Raw genomic sequence first — 14,997 nt, 5'->3', positions numbered from 1 at the left:
ACCTGGGCCTGCCCTAGGTGGCTGCTGCCCTCTGTCAAGCCTGGCAGGCGGCTGGGGGACCCTGGGTGTGGTGAGGAGACACCATGAGACTCCAGCAGAGGCTAGGTTTGTCTTGACTCTGGTTCCTTTTTTACAGGTGAGGAGACTGGTCTGGATGACCTCTAAAATTTCTTCCACTGCTAACCTTTTAGGATTAAAAAAATTTGAGTGTGTTGGAATTGACCCACCTCCAGGTGGTAGCCTTCTGAGGTTGGGGAGATGGGTAGTGTCAGCAGAAACACAAATTTTCAATGCCTGAGCGTCCTGATTCCAATTCCCTATCCTCCTTCTGCATCAACACGACTTGCCTGTCATCCTGTGGTGGTCGGCAGCAGCCATGGAGAATTGTACATCGATGGCCTGCAGTGACGCCCATGTATCCTTCTAGGTGGCACAGTTGCACGTGTTTGTGCTCTGCTGAGCAGGAGAAGCAGGCCTCTAAATGGTCCGGTGTAATGCTGTTCACAGGAAAACCGTATCTGTGTCTATATACATAGAAAAATACCGGAAGGAATTAATCCAAAATGTTAACAGTGCTTCTCTCTACGTGGTAAAACAATAGGTCACTTAATTTTTTTAAAATTTTAAAATTAAAATAACCTAGATGGGAAAAGAACTTGAAAAACAATAGATACATGTATATGTATAACTGAATCACTTTGCTGTACACCTGAAACTAACACAACATTGTTAATCAACTATATTCCAATGTAAAATAAAAATTTAAAAAATTTTTTTAATTTAAAAGAATCCCCCAATTTTTTATCTTAAGTATGTATATTGCAATTTTGGAGTTGGGGGATGAATGGAAGGTGTTCATGGGGGTGGTTTGGGAGCCCCTGCCGCCCTGGGACACCGGGGACAGAGTCTCTCCCACCTTAGCTGGCATAAGGATCATGCAGGGAACTTGTTAAAACTTCAGGTTCCTGGGTCCCTCTTCCAGAGATTATGACTCTGTGGGTCTGGGTTGGGGCCTGGAATCTGCCACTTACACAAACATCCCAGAGACCACCCTTTGAGGAACATTGGTCTGGGGACTCTTGCTTTATTTGGAGCTGGGTTAACAGAAGTGTCGGGAGAGATCTAGCTGGAAGCAGGCAGGTGAGCTGAACATCAGCAGATCAAGCTGAGACTCCAATAAGATTATGTCTCCAGATGGAGGTGGCTCTGGGACAGAGGTCAGGACAGGCCTGCCAAGCTCTCAGAGGAGCAGGCTGTGCCAGCAGCATCTTGCTGTCAAATTCTCTGCCCCATCAGACCTCCTCTGAGGCTGGGAGGGCAGGCTGCATCCGGTGGGGCCAGAGGTTCTCTTTCAGTCCTGGCCAAAACTAATAGTTCTGGTTCTGCTACTTGCCAGTTGTGTGATTGTAGGTGAGTTACAGTTCTCACCTGAGTTTTGTGTAATGTAAATGATACCACCAACCTCACAGGCATTTCATGGGAAAAGGAAGTGGTCCATAGCAGGAGGTCGTGAACATTGGTTGTCTATCCTTTCTTATTCTTTGGCTGCTTGGGAGAAGGGAGCATGAGAGACCTCTTAGCCAAGGGGAAAGACACAGCCCTGCCTACAGCGCTGCAGTCAGATTGTCTGCCTAGGTCATTTTCACAACAGCTCCTTCACTGCAAGGCACAATATTCCTGGAGGATGTTTACTGGCAGGATGACTAAGTAGCTGGCCCAGCCTGACCCAGCAACTCCCTTCTGGCCCCATCCTAGCCAGTCTGTCTCTGTGAGTCCTCAGAGCTCCTAGGTAGTCTGAACACTGTCCCCGCTATTGTCTGTGTGGCTAGGGGACCCCTTGGATGGTCTCCCTCAGACCATCTCCATTAGGACTTTGCTTTAAACTCCATGTCCTCTAAGCAGCCAGCTGGCTCTCTTCTCCTAGACAGTCCTTTATTTTAATCTGAAACTTCCAGCAAGCCAGTTCAGCTCTGCTCCCCTTTGGTATTTTTTAAAAATTTGCCTTTATTTATTTAACCCTGCTTACAACACAGCAGACCAGAGCTGCAATATAGTGAATCTTATCCAATGGCAAGCATTTAGCAAGACACTTTCCAAATGGAAAATTATGTTCTTTGATTCCTGCCCCTATTTCAGTCATTCAGCAGATATTTCTTGAGGACACACTGTAGCAACAAGAATTATCCTGTATTGGGTGCTCTTTATGTGCCCAGGGTGGATAGTCCCTGACGTCCTGGGGATACAGACAGGCAGGTGGTTATTTACAGCATGGTGAGTGGTGCGAGAGGGAAGGAATGGGCTGCCTTGGAGCAAGGAAAGATGGACACTCTTTCCCACCTTCCACCCTCTCTCCTCCTGAGCCTAGCTATCGTGTAATATAGCTAATTGCATAATGATCTCTTTTCCAAGTGAAATCTGCTTCTCCTGCAACTCCTAGTTTAGCCATCCTCTTCCATGCCTTCCTAAAGCACGGAAGACCCGTGAGGCCCCCATCCAGAGCTGTGGCTTTGAAACCCCCAGCCCATGCAGGGCCTGGCTGTGTGGCAGTATCTGCATAGGTGTAGACTGCCATCTTCCTTTTCAATTTAAGCAGAAAAACAGAAGTGCCAGGGAATCATACAGACAGTCCTGTGGTTCCTTTTCCCCCTGTAAGGCAGCAGGCGGCTGTTTATCTGAGAGAAACAGGTTTGCCCAGTGGAACGTTTATTTGGTTTCTTTGGCTGATCCTGGGAACACACCTGCCACTTTGCCACTTCCTGCGAATCAAGCAGTTTCTTAGAACAGGGACACATTCCTTAAAATATATTATGTGGTTTGGGGGTGAGATATGGTTTCTTGGATTTTTATTATTTAATGTGTCTGCAAAAACATTAAGCCACAGATAAAAATACATTGACTGCCCCTTATGAGAAACTGGACTTTCCTTAGAATTAGGGGGCTGGTCATTTTGGTTTTTATGCTGGGTTTTGTTGTTTTTAAGTTTTCATTTGCTCCTCTTCCTGTTTCTCAGCACTTCTCTTATGCTGTAGACACACCGTGTGTGGGCAGTCTTTGATACAGTACACTGCAGTTATCAACCAAAATAATTTGGATTGAACTTTTATAAGAAAAAGGCAAATAGTGAAATTAATTTTCTTAGATCTTATTTTTCAACATCCCTTTTTCAGGGCCTGCCTTGGGGATGCTCTGAAAGTGGTATATTAAAAAAATAAGATATAAGTTATAAAAAATAAGATATAATACATATTATAAAAAATAAGATGTAATATAAATTATAAAAAATATATAATATAAATATATGAAAAAATGTTTAAAATATATATTACATCTACTAGTATATAGATCTTTCTTGACTCACAATGGGATTTCATCCTGATAAACCCATCATAAGGTGAAAATATTATAAGCTGAAAATATATTTAATACACCTAACCTACTGAACATCGTAGCTTAGCCTAGCCTGCCTTAAATGTGCTCAGAACCCTCACTTTAGTCTACAGTTGGGCAAAATCATCTAATATATAGTCTACTTTATACTAAAGTGTTGAATATCTCATGTAATTGATTGAATACTGTACCGAAAGTGAAAAATAGAATGGTTGTCTGGGTACAGAATGGTTGTCAGTGTATCGCTTTTTTACCCTTGTGATCGCATGGCTGAGTGGGAGCTGTGGCTGCTGCCACTATCCAGCATCAGGAGAGGAAAGGACAGCATATCGCTAGCCCCGAGAAAAGATCAAAATTCAAAATATGACGTATGGTTCCTACTGAATGTGTATTGCTTTTGCACCATTGTAAAGTCAAAAAATCATAAGTCAAACCATTGTCAGTCAGGGACCGTGTGTATATATTTAATTTAATTTTATTATTATTTTTTTTTGTGAGAGAATCATTTTTGCTTTAATTTGCTCCCTGATCATCATATAGCAATAAATAGACATAGAACATTTTCTAATTATTTTCTGGGTTGGGTAGGGGTGAAAGGGAAGATCTGGAAAATCAGGAGTATATTAACTCAAATTTCAACACATAATTATTCAAATAAAATTTTAATGATTTCAGTTCAATACAACTGAAAATGCAGTGTGTTAAAGGGCGTTTTCTACTAAATTTCAAATTACAGGTTGTGGGTCATTTCTGAGCAAGAGTATCATATCCTACTGAGTATTCAACTTATTAACTAAGGTGATTGACATGGTAGGAGGTGGGGAAGAACAATAATCAGCTCATAGAATTTGGCTAAGAAAGGAAACAAACAAAAACAATGCAAATAATAATTAAAATAGCTACAGATATTAGTAAACTAAAAATACAATCCCAAATATCCATCTCTTAAATTACTAGAAAAAAATTACAGGTAAAGTTACAGCAAATACAGTCTTCACAGATTTGGGTAACTTTATTTGCATTTAATAGTGATTTTTAAGCCCTATAGCCAATGAAATCATTTTAAAAAGCACTATGAGGAATGGAAATTTAGATGTCTATACACTTTTCTTTAAAAAAAAAAAAAAAAAAAGCTTAAATTTCTGAATGAGCACGATTCACTTTTGCAGGTAGAGGCCCTGCTTCTTCATGATCTTCACCTTTAGATCTAACAACCACGAGAGAAGAAGCTGGATATCTGTTTAGCTTTTGTTCACTCACAAATTCCAAGTCACCGTAGATACTCAGCTTCTCAGAGGGAACATACTGCTCCACAGCTGTAGCCACAGTTGCACAACAAATCCAGAGCAATACCATCACGGAGAGGACAAGAGTCATGGTTAAAATCCACCCGGACTTAGCAGAGACATCTTAAAAAGCCATCACTTTCTCCATCTTCAAGATAGTTCCTGTGTGCTTGTGAACTTCTCATTTGCAGATAGGACATTTTGCTTAGCGACAGTTCTTTAAAACTTGTCGGCTCCTGCTCCAGCGGTGGTGCATACTGGATTTCTGGCTTACACACACTGGAATATAACTATTTTTCCATCATCAGCTTGAAGATAAAAAGTCCACGAAGAGGTTATGAAGCTCTGTGAACAGTCCATCATATCACTCCAGAATGACCTTACCAGAGTTAGAGGGAAGACTAGATGTATTTTTGGCATCAGGGACATGAGTTGTTCTTGTCTCAGTTCAGCAAATGGCAGCTGATTCTGGCACCCAAGGTGACAAACATATTGCTCATCAGATTGGGAATATGCTTCTGTACATGCAGATTCACATTCCAATTTGGTCCGATTTAAATCAATTCCATCATCCACAAACTGACAAATTGAAAACAGCCTGCAACCTCTCTGACATGCGTACAACTCCTCTTCCTTGGAGTAGGTGTGCGAGGGGTAGGTCAACTGGCAGGCCTGGTGACAAGATGCCGTATCACCCAAGACCGAGTCAAACGCTTTAGCCAAAGTGGTCCCCGAGTCTCCAGTCAGGGCCATGGTCAGCAGCAGCAGCAGCGGCGAGAGCCCCAGTTGGGCCCTGACCCAGAGGCTCCCCTTCAGTGCCGCCATTTTGTTTGTCTCTGTCACAGCAGGTCAGCTTGTTGCTCTATATATTTTATATATATATATATATATACACATACACACACACTTACATATATATATACTGGGCTGTGTCTAATTCTTGTGCCTATATCTGAAATACTCTACAATCAGACCTAATTGTTATGGCAAATAGCTAAGAGATAGCCCTGAACGTATCTATTAATAAAGTACAAGTAGATTTATATTTAGTATAGTATACTTACTAAGACAGGAAAGAGGACCATGAACATTGTGGAACATTTTTCAGATGAGTATTTAGAACTGATTGCACATATATTTACCAGAAAATGTGAGTAATCAGCATACCCTGTTTCCAGAACTTTCTATACTAAGGTTTTCTTATAGGAAGAGACAGTCGAGCATTAGATAAGAATGTGAAATTGGGGAGTCAGATTGGCCCCGGTTCATATCGTGACCACAATCATGACACCTTGACCCAGATACTTGGCCGCTCTCATCGAATTCCTCATCTTTAAAATGGGTGTTGTGCTGGTATCTGCCTCTCACGGTTCCTGTGAAGATTAAGACAGTGCAGGAAGAGTCCTCAGCACAGTCCCTGACCCATATGAGATGCGCCACCAGTGCTTGCTCTCGTGATCATGGCTGCCACCGTCTTCTCCGTCATCATCATTGCCATCACCATCTTAATGATTGTCCTCTACCTGTCAGGGCCTTTGCTGCAGCCAGCTCCTTTCTCCAAGGGGACTTGGGTTTGAGGGACTTGCATTGTGTGATGTTGTGATTCATTGTTTCTAGGAAGTTAGGCTAGGGTAACAAGCAAGTTTCTGAGTCTTATATAGAATTTCTAGAAATAGTTAATTGACCTTTTATGTCTTAGTTTATCAGTAAACTTAGATAAATGCTGCCGTGTTAGCACTTGAGAATGTGACATCTTCTGCTGTCACAAGCTTCCAACGCCTAATGGTATTGATACCTGATCCGAGGTTAGGGAGATTTTGGCTCCTCGGCTTTTCTGTTCATTTTCAGATCTGAAAGCAGCACCTTGAGAACAAGGAGGCCACACAGAGGTCAGACTCCTGTCATGCTTCCCTTTTCAGATGACTGCCTCATGCCTGGAGACCTTGAAAACTGATCTTGAAATCCAGGGCTGGGCCTGTTCAGTGGTTTTTTTAAAGAATTAAAATAGAATCTTTCAAGGGCAGAAGTCTCCTCTCTTCTTCCTTCTCCTCACCCAGGCGAACCCTGCTCTTCCTGAAGGTGACATGTAAATTTATACAAAGGTAGCTTATCTACAGGGCTTTCGGGGTGTTCATAGAGTTAATGCTGCATTTAAAGGGCCACGGAAGTACCTTTGTTGTCATGCCAACAGCGTTCCCTTCCTGGTGAGCAGCACTGCTGAGACGGATGACAAAGGTTCAAATCCCTGCTCTGCCAATTATTAATTGGATGACTCTAGGCAAGTTAATTTCATGCAACTTCTTTGGGTCTCACTTTCATTACCTGTAAAATGGGGGTAAGAAATAAGACTGCCTTATAGGGCTGGGGTGAGATTTAGTGGTTAGTATAGGTAAAGCACTTGGAACTCTACCAGGCACATAATCAGGGCTATGTGAGAGTTTGCTATTGTAGTTAATTTTACCTTTTACCTTTACCAAGTAACTACTTGGGCTGTGACCTTCCCTAATTTTTCTAAAAGCTGAATAAAAGGCCCAGATGTTCTTCAAATACAAGGCATAGAAAAGGAAATACAAGTAGAGGTTTCACATGGAGGTGAAGGATTTTACATCCTTGGTCTGAAGGATGTAAAATCTGTCAGATGTACTTCTCCAAGTGGGGGAAACCAGAGTTGTTGGACAGGGAGGAGTGGGCTGGGGAGACCGAGAGGGGGCTGTTCGCTGGAGTCCTGGGAACGAAGGGAGGTTTGCCTGAGAGGCTGTCATCTGGAGACCAGGGTGTTCCTGCTTAATTTAAGGCATGCTGTGAAGGGCTCCAGAATATGTTAAGATGGAATTAGTTTTAATATACATCAGTTGAGAAACCCGTGGTATTTTCAGGAAGAGAGGAAGAGAAGTTTGTAGGAAGCAAGCAGCCCCAAGGTAACAGGCACAATGGAGGCTTGGAGACTGTGTTTTGTGTGATCCATGGGGAGAAACAAGCCTTGCAGGGCTCAAGCATCTTACTTGAGACCTGCCCCGTCAATGGGAAGGGATGCCTGGGCTTCCTGTGGTGAATGGTGCACCTGTCTAGTTAGGAGAGGCAGCTCTTCATGGAGGGGTAACTGGTGAAGGGGAGGGCTCCCCTAGAAAACTTCAGGCACATGGGACAGAGCATGCAAGCAAACTGCAATCCCACATTGATCCCAGAGTGCTTTTTCTCCCACTGGGCTGCCCATCCCATGAGGACTTGAGAACACACAGAGGCTGGGCCTTTTTCATCTCTGGATTTCCAGGAAGGGCTCGAGAAATGGTTAGGGGTCTGTGTTATGGATGAATTACAAATTTGGGATGACCTAGGAAGTACAACTTTGAAATGGGACTGGCGCTGATACAGGAAGGACTGGACTGGACCTTGGAAGCTCACATGACTTGTGTTCTCTCACAATCTGCCCCCTTGTTACTTGAAGCAGGGTGAATATGAGGTGTTCCCGCTGTCACCTGGCCTTGTTGATGGAATAAAAAAGGTAGGACAGGAAGGAAGGAAGGGAGGAAGGGAGGAGGGGAGGAAGGAAGGAAGGAAGGAAGGAAGGAAGGAAGGAAGGGAGTCTTTTGTGCATACATTCAGCTTAGACCAGTTCTGCATTCACCTCTGCTTGTTGAATTTGGATCCTGTGATGTGTGTGCGTGTTATGGGTGTGTGTGTGATGGGTGTGTGTGTGTGTTTATTGCGTGTGTGTTGTTTTCCTTTCCCACCCTCTCCCCATCAATCAATTTAAATCTTATCACTTGCAAAGGTGGTTGTAAACTAAAACAAAGTGACCAAATATCACAGTTCAGATTCATGCTAATAGAGTGATTGTTCAGAGATAATCTCACCCCTTTTTCTTCTGAAATGGTGTCTTTCAGAGCCTTAGCTGTTTGGTTCCATTGAAACACAGCAGGACCTTGATACACTTTTGGAGAGAATGAAGATGAACCCCTGCCGAATAGAATGTCGTTAACATTGGTAGCTGGGGCCCTGGTTTTCATGTGTTGTAGGGTAAAGTTTCGCAAATTGCCTGCTCTGTGGGGGGTAGAGACCTAAATCCTCCACAGTGCTAACTAATTGGTGATGCTTAATTCATATTTGTGGATTGCTAGATGTGCGTTTAATTAAAAGACACACCTAGTTGCATGATTCCACAGAAACTTGCCAGGATTCCCTGGTGTATTTTACAAATGAAATTAGGCTTTGTGGGAGTTGTAGAATTATAGATGTATGTATATTTCTTTTAATCTCAAATGGAAGAATAATATTTCTGAATCCGGTTTCACTTCCTGTCCTTAGTTTATGCTTTCATCTTTTCTCTATGCTATTTATTTGTCAGTGTACGCCAGGATTTGTTTAGAATTCAGATAATTTTGTTGACTCTGTAGTCAGAAAATTCATTGATTTGGTTCCCAATTTCTACATAACGAACAACATTAAAAAGATACAAAGACTCTCTTCTATTTTCTCATCGTTTATCTTAGCCTTATTAATATCTATGTAACAATATTATTTAATATGGATCCCCTTTAACATGAGCTGTTGACTATATAACCCATACACATTTGTGTATTTGGGAGGTGGGTGTGTGATATTGTTGAGGGTGGGGAAAATGGTTCTGAGCCTCAGAAAGTTGAAATATACCTGGGATAAAGCATGGAATTCAGTGGAATTGACTCTGCAAATCAAATGGTAGAATCCATTCACAAATATGGTTTTTGCATCTTCAAATGGCCTTGGGTCGAAAGGAAATAGAATTCAGTTAAAATTGCTTGAGTCAGGGTGTGAATGGCTGTGAGGAAATATGGTGTCTTTGTCCAATGCCAAATTCAGAAATATCACAGCTTCAAAAGCCTGTCCTGCTTCAGGAGCAGCCTGCGGGTGACTTGCTCTGTCGGTCACGTGAACACCACCAGGAAGGAATTCCCTCTGTACAGAGTGTGAGGGGTCGGTTCCCCCTGAGGCATTAACCCCACTCTCTCCTAGGCAGGGGCTTGGGTGTTTAGCGGATCTTGAGGAAGAGAGAATTCTGCCTGGAGACCTACATTAAGGCATTCTCCTGGGCAAATTATAGTATTATTAACCAAAAAATAAGAAAGAAAAGGAGTGTTTTAGGAGCTTGCGGTGGGTGCACACGACTCATTAAGACCACGGTGACGTCTCAGTGCCTATGACCTTCCCTCTCTGCAGACAAGGAGAGCGGAGCTCAGGGTGTTGAGTGCTTTGGGGGGACAGAGTGGAGCCTCCGCCTGGGCTGCAGAGCCTCAGACCTATGGAGTTTTTCTTGTGGTGTTTCTGGGATCCACAGCACCGTGCATTTCCATAATGATGCTCATTTCATCAAAATTAGTTAAGAAGTAGGAAAGAAATAACATATGTTAGAAGCACATTTATCAAGGTTGGTGGTGCTTAGCTATCCAGAAAATCTGGTTGGCTGGACTAGGATAGTTTTCTAAGTGCTGAATTTTGGCTTGACATTTAGGGGTGGTCAGATAACATTTGAAGAGAGAATGTTGGGAGATAACATTTTAAAGAGAAAAGAGCCCTGGTGGGGGATTTAGAAGAGCTGGGTTTGGTAATAATGATGATGATGATGATGATGGTAGCACTAACATTTGCTGAGCATTTTTGCTCAACAAATCTGTTGTCCAACATTTATTGAACAGTGCCAGGCACTGTTCTAAGAACTTCACAAGTATTAATTCATTGAATTCTCACAAAAATCCTCTGAAGTAGATCCTATTATTATCCCTATTTTACAGGTAAGGAAATCGAGGCGCAGATAGGTTAAGTAACTTGCTCAGAGTTTTACGGCTACCAAGCAACAGAGTGGGGACTTGAACTCAGACCCTGAGTCTGACTTCAGACTCCATCACCCAGGTCACCTCTCTAGGGCCCAGCACTGTGACCCTTGAAACATTACTTAATCTGAGATATCATAGGTTCATACAATTTCAACAATATTTTGGAGAACTGTATAAGGTTGCCGTTTAAAATTTTTGATAACTGTCATTTATTTTTACAGTCATTTCATGAAAGAAAGGACAATATTAACAACCCCTCAACAAAGTAAGGACACAAATCTCAGATTAAAGGACAATCCTTCCCTTTATTGGGACATACACTGACTTGTTCATCTGGCAAATGTGCCTGGAGTACCCACTGTGGGTGAGGGAGGGAGTCCGAAAAGCAGACCTAGCTCCCACCCATGTGGAACTCTCATGGGTGGGAGCTAGGGAGGGGAGATAGTCATTTTAAAAGTAAACGAAAACTTACATAATCACAGATTTGTTAAGTGCTGGAAGGACGTGAGCACAGCTCAGGGATGGGGAATAAAATGTAGGGTGTGCCCTGCTAAGGAAGGCCTCTTCCACGAGAGGAGGAGACAAATGCTGGGCAGAGGGAACAGCAAGTGTGAAGTCTCAGTGCGGGGAAGCGCCTGGGGGCAGGAGGAAGGAGAGGAGGCTGAATGGCAGCTCAGGGCCCAGGAGGAGGCTACAGAGAGCAGGTCGGCTCTGGTGTGCCCTCAGAAGTCAGGGGAAGAGCTTTGATTTTACTGGGGGGCAGTGGAAACCATTGCAAGATTTGCAGGTGCATGACGCGGTTTGAATTACATTTCGCGGGATAACTGGGTATGCTCCTGGGGAGAGCAGATGAGAAGGGGCCAGGAGGAAAGCTGGAAGCGTGGTCAGGAGGCTCTTGCAGCTGTAAAGTCTAAAGAGGCCAGGGCTGTGATAAGGGGAGACGGGGACGTGGAGGGGGAAGCAGCAGCAGGAATCAATGCTTATCCCGTTCAGGGTGGGAACAGGATATAGCCATCTCATAGGGGGACAATTCAGGAGGGGCCATCTACAAAGGCAGGGCTGTGGAGGAACGACAGTAGTGGTGCTGGACTGATAGGATGGAGCTGATACTGTGGAGGCCTGAGGGGCAAGGAGAGGGGGGAAGTTACTGGAACCCTGAAGGAGAGGGCTGCCTTGAAGGGAGCAGTGACCTTCAGTGGAAGGTCAAGCCAGGCCAGTGTTCTGAATTTCTGCCTCGCAGGCAGAGAGCCGAGGAATGAATCCACTGACCTCTTTCCCCTCCCTCCACCCTCCTGTGATCTCCTGTGGGGCTGCCCCATTGGCTGCTAACCAGACCACAGAGGCTGCCCATTGATGTGGTCCTTCCAGGTCAGCCCGTGGGCAGAGGGCGGAGTAGGGAGGGTGGAGGGTAGATCTGGTGGGAAACAGGACGTAGCCAGCACCAAGACGATTCCCAGACCTGTGTCTGAGCAGCGAGGTGGAGGGAGGCCCTCCTCCTCTGTGGTGGAGAGACTGAGAGAGGGAAAGGAAGCTGGGGAGGAGAGTCAAGGTGTCCTGTTCCTGTGGACTGAATCCCTTGAGGGCTCTGAGTTTTCCTATGTAAAAGCAGCCGTTGGACTGAATGACCTGGGAAGTCCTTCCAACTGTCTTCCTAGAGGACCCTATGGGGGACTCACTGAGCGTTTCTCATAGGGAGTCTCTACGAGTCACCCAGAATCCAGCCCTCCTCGCCCCCTGCCCGGTCACCCAGATAAAAGCCACGGAGGGCGGCGATGGAGAGTCTGGACCTGGCTTTCTGCCGGAGCAGAAGAGCATTTGGCGGTGGCCTTGCTGGGGAAGCCTTATCTGTGCTGTGCATGGCCGGCCGCGTCCTAGTAACCGCATCTTTGTGGCCCTCCCGAGGAAGAGAAGGACTTTCATCTTTACAGATTATGTGCTAGCCGGCCAAGCCTAACTCGGGCAGAATTCTCTGAGTGAGAGGAAATCAGTGGGCCACCTTCAGCCTTTATTTTGCTTTCCAGACAAACAGCCCAAGGGAAGTCCCAGCAAGTAAATGTGGGACTCTTCCCTCTTCCCTCACTTGGCTCCACTTTATTTTAATTTTATTTTTAAATTTTTATTGAAATATAGTTGATTTACAATGTTGTGTTAGTTTCAGGTGTATAGCAAAGTGCTTCAGTTATACATATATATAAATATATATATTCTTTTTTTACATTCTCTTCCCTTATAGGTTATTACAAGATATTGAGTATTATTTCCCTGTGCTATACAGTAGGTCCTTGTTGGTTATCTATTTTATATATAATAGTGTGTATATTTTAATCCCAAACTCCTAATTTATCCTTCTTCCCCCCTCCTTTGGTAACCGTAAGTTTGTTTTCTATGTCTGTGAGTCTGTTTCTGTTTTGTAAATAAATTCATTTGTGTTCTTTTTTAGATTCCACATATAAGTGATATCATATGATATTTGTCTTTCTCTGACTTACTTCACTTAGTGTGATAATCTCTAGGTCCATCCATGTTGCTGCAAATGGCATTATTTTATTCTTTTTTATGGCTGTGTAGTATTCCATTGTATATGTATCTATATACACCACATCTTCTTTATCCATTCCTCTGTCAGGGGACACTTAGGTTGCTTCCATGTCTTGGCTATCGTGAATGGTGCTGCAGTGAACATTGGGGGTGCATGTATCTTTTCAAATTATGGTTTTCCCCAGATATATTTGGCTCCCCTTTAAAAAACTCAGTGAATAAGATGAAAACTGCAGATAGGCACTTCTGCAATCTGCTCGTTTCAGTGATAAGGGAATTTTAAGTCACCTTTACTGCATTTCTGGTCACTTTCTAAGGCAAGAAAGAATGGTTTCAGTGAAGCCAGGAGAGTCTGCTGTTCAGGTGGTTGTTACAAGCTCAGGAGGTGGCCATCTTGTGGCAGCAGCTGTTTTTGGAGCAGAATTGGGGCAGGAGTAGGAGAAGGGAAGGGGGGAATGGGAAAGGGGTTCCTGACCCCAGCACGGGGCCAGTGTGAGGCCTCAGGGCCAGCAGCTCTGAGAAGCTTCTTCGCATTCTGAGGGCTCCTCGTTCCCCTTGGACCTGCAGTTTGATCTCTTTCATCCCTGAGCTTCCTGACTCCTCAGGCTTCAAAGCTTTGAGATTCCCTGCCTTCGAGGAATTACAGCCCACCCCCCCTGTCCTTTTCTCCTCCTTCTTCCTTACTGAAGGTGATGAAATTCTGGAGGGATTTTAAGGGGAGTTTATTATCTCTCAGAAAACAAAATAAAGCCTATGTGAAAAATATAAGTCAGTGAACATATTGAAAACCTACATTTATCAAAATTCAGTTTGGTGTCTTGGGAAGTTATCTTGTATAAAAAAATGAACGCCTCTGAAATAATAAGAATAGGCATGTGGTTGTTAACATATAGGATTTTGTAGTTCGGATGCTGTTTATGTAACATGACATTACATGAGCCATTTCCTGGCCTAGCCGGGCACAGTGGTTGCTGGGATCCCCTGTGTTCTGAAGACACGTGCTAGGTTGTGGGCAGGCCTGGCTAACGGGTGGCCCACACTGGTTCCCGTCGGGCAGAGGGAAGTACTGGAGTCCCCACTGTGAGCTTTGCCTGGCCCCTCTCAAGGGGGAGAAAGGGGGGATACCCCCTCCATAAGCCTTCCGCCAATGAGGGGCTCCATGGCCTGATGCCGCCACAGCAGTGGAGCAGGGTGGAAGCTCCTGGGTGAGCTGGGTTCACGTCCCCTGGGTCTGATGGTCCTTCCAAGTCCTGACTCTCCTAGAAAAGCAAGGAGAGTCTGCTGGCGACAGGGCAGTCGAAACTGCCCCTGAAGACAGAGTGAGGAGAGGAAGGAAACTGAGGAGGGACAACACGTCCACTGAAGGTGGGACAAAGGTGGCCATTTTCCTGGGGTGAAGTGGGCACAGGGGGGGAGGTGGCCAGTAGAGCTGTCCTGAGAGGACCCTGCCAGCTCCCTGAGCAAAGCAGCTGAATGTGCTGTTGGATGCTCTTTTTGGCATTCCCTACTCTGGTTTCCTCTTTTATTTTTAAAATCTCTCTAATAAGTGCTTTAAGAGTGAACCTATTGATGATTTCTATTACTCAGGATAAGTTTGGCATTTTCCTATGAAGTTAAACATCTACAGCATATGACCCAGCAATTTTCCACCTAGGTATTTATCCAGGAGAAATTTGTGTTGGCAAAAAGACTGGTACATGGATGTTCATAACAGCTTTATTCATAATAATCCAAAACTGGAAGTAACGCAAACCCAAACACCCATCAACTAGGGAATTTATAAGCAACTTGCTGCACACTCACATGCAGGACTCCAACTCAGTAATAAAAGGAATAAACTGTGGATACATGCAAGGACAGGCATGAGTCTTCTAAGTGTTTTGCTGGAAAAGCTGCTAAAAAAAGTGTATATTGTATAATTCCACTTATATGAAATCCTAGAACAGTCAAAACTAATCTATGGGGGGAAACAAATG

General features: G+C 44.1%; 1 long non-coding RNA gene and 1 pseudogene across 1 annotated transcript in view; one reads left to right on the top strand and one right to left on the bottom strand.

The window, feature by feature from the left end:
* LOC132364386 (uncharacterized) overlaps positions 1–14,997 on the top strand; it is a 169,532-nt gene that overhangs the window by 128,801 nt on the left and 25,734 nt on the right. The window lies entirely within an intron of this gene.
* On the bottom strand, positions 4,515–5,515 carry LOC132349311 (transmembrane protein 59-like; annotated as a pseudogene).

Source organism: Balaenoptera ricei, chromosome 1 (assembly GCF_028023285.1).
Source record: "Balaenoptera ricei isolate mBalRic1 chromosome 1, mBalRic1.hap2, whole genome shotgun sequence".
Lineage (NCBI taxonomy): Eukaryota > Metazoa > Chordata > Mammalia > Artiodactyla > Balaenopteridae > Balaenoptera > Balaenoptera ricei.
The sequence above is the reverse complement of the archived record's forward strand: the minus strand, read 5'-3'. Positions and strand labels throughout refer to the sequence as shown.